A 2,637-nucleotide genomic window follows, 5' to 3' on the forward strand; every position below is an offset into this window, starting at 1 on the left:
ATCCTCATAAATGTGCATTCGGGGTCACCTCCGGAAAACTTCTGGGACATGTTGTCAGCAAAAGAGGCATCGAAATTGATGCTACCAAAATAAAAGCTCTTCAACAAATGCCTCGGCCTAAGGATGAGAAGGAGATTCGGGGATTTCTCAGTCAAGTTCAATACATCAGCCCCTTTATAGCCAAACTCACTATGATTTGCGAGCCAATCTTCAAGAAGCTTCGCGCCTCCGATCACACCGATTGGGACGACGACTGTCAAAGGGCCTTCGACAGGATAAAGGAAATCCTATCCAAACCTCTTGTCCTCATGCCACCTCAACAAGGAATTCCTTTATCCATGTACCTGACTTTCACCGACACAGCCATGAGAGCAATGCTAGCATAAACAGTTGACAGTGAAGAACGAGTCATCTACTATATTAGCAAAAAGTTCATCGAGTATGAGACAAGTACACCCAACTGGAAAAGACATGCCTTGCCCTAGTCTGGTCAACTAAGAAGTTGCGGCATTACATGCTCAACTACACGGTTCACATCTACTTCAAGATGAACCCGGTCAAATACATCTTCGAAAGACCCGTACTAAACGGAGGGCTGTCTAGATGGACAGTCATGCTGTCAGAATTTGACCTCAAATTCGTAACCCTAAAGGTTATCAAGGGAAGGACAGTCGCCGATTTCCTAGCAGAAAATTCTGTCAACGAGGATCCAACGACCGACACATGGTCACTTCCTGACGAAGACATCCTTTGTGCTAACACCGACGCATGGGACCTATACTTCGACGGTGCGTCGAACCTGAGAGGCTTCAGGGTAGGAATCCTTCTAATATCACCAGAGGGAGAACATATTCCGATCTCAATCAAACTGGACTTCGCCCTCACCAACAATGTCGCCGAATATGAAGCCTGCCTCATTGGCCTACAGGCAGCCATAACACTTGGCATCAAGAGATTGAGAGTCCATAGCAATTCCTCACTCATCATCAATCAGGTGTCCGGATCATGGAAAATCCGTAGCGACAGCTTACCACCCTACCGAGCAAAAATCAATCAGGAGGTCGAATTCTTCGACCAAGTCGACTACTTCCACTTGCCACGGGAGGAAAAGCAATTTGCCGATGCCCTGGCAAAACTTGCCACGCTCGTCAACATACCTGACGACATGACATCGATGCCCTTATGTGTCGACAGAAGGAGCGAGGCAGCTCACATCTGCGCCATCAACAACGACGAGGAAAGCCATGTCGAACCTTGGTACCAATCCATCCTCAACTACAAAACCAAAAACGAATTCCCTCCCAACTCTGATACAAGAGGACAAAGAGCCCTCCGTTTACTTGCATCACAATTCGTGATGAACCAAGAACAACTATACAAAAGAACACCCTAAGGGATTCTTATCCTTTGCATTGACAACCACATAGCCAACAAAGTCATGGGAGAGGTCCACGATGGAGAATGCGGCCCTCACATGTGCGCAATGATGCTGACTCGAAAAATATGCGATTAGGCTACTACTGGACTACCATGGAGGCCGATTGCCGAAACTACGTCAAACATTGCCACTATTGCCAAATCTTCGCCAATGTACAACACATACTACCATCCCTTTTATACACCATGACATCACCCTGGCCTTTCTCAACCTGGGGCATCGACATCATCGGGAAAGTCAACCCGATAGGCACCAAAGGGCATTGGTTCGTTCTCGTCGCTATCGACTACTTCACCAAATGGGTGGAAGCGCAGTCCTATGTAGTCCTGACCGTCAAGCAAGTGTCCAAGTTCATCCAGGACAACATCATCTACAGATATGGAGTACCCCATGAGATCATCAGCGACCAAGGCTCTCACTTCCGGGTGGATACACAAGCCTTGTTGGACAAGTACAAAATCAAGCCGCATCGATCATCCCCTTATCGTCCCCAGACCAGCGGAGCGGTAGAGGCAGCAAACAAAACTCTTATCACCATCATCAAGAAGATGCAAGACAATTACCGCGATTGGCCGAGCAAACTCCTCACACTTTGGGGATACCAAACCTCCATTCGAACACCAACAGGGGCCACGCCCTTCTACTTAACATACGATATGGAGGCGGTTCAGCCAGTAGAGTTGGAAGTCCCATCTTTACGCATCTTACTGGAGAGTCAAGTTCCTGAGGCGGAATGGACCCGTCGAAGGTTCAAACAACTCACGCTTCTAGACGAACAACGACTCATCACCTTGCACAATGTCCAGCTATACCAACGACGTATACAACGGGCATTCAACAAAAAGGTCAAACCCAGAAATATCAAAGAAGGCGACTTGATCCTCAAGTCGGTTCGAGCACCACTACCAGTCGATCCGAGGGGAAAATTCAAACCCAATTGGGTCGGGCCATACCTGGTCATGAAAATACTTTCAGGGGGCGCAGTGAGACTGAGTGACCTAGACGGGGAGGATTTTACAAACCCGACGAACCTAGACCAACTCAAGAAATACTACCCTTAAACCCTGATAACCAACAAACTTGCCCTAGTTTTACAACTAGTGACCACAATATCCCTTTCAAGTTAAGTTCCTTAATGCGTTCTGATTTAAAATTGCATATTTTATCGAGTCTAAGTTGCGGCACCTTGCCACGTTTCA

Source organism: Silene latifolia, chromosome 8 (genome assembly GCF_048544455.1).
Source record: "Silene latifolia isolate original U9 population chromosome 8, ASM4854445v1, whole genome shotgun sequence".
Classification (NCBI taxonomy): domain Eukaryota; kingdom Viridiplantae; phylum Streptophyta; class Magnoliopsida; order Caryophyllales; family Caryophyllaceae; genus Silene; species Silene latifolia.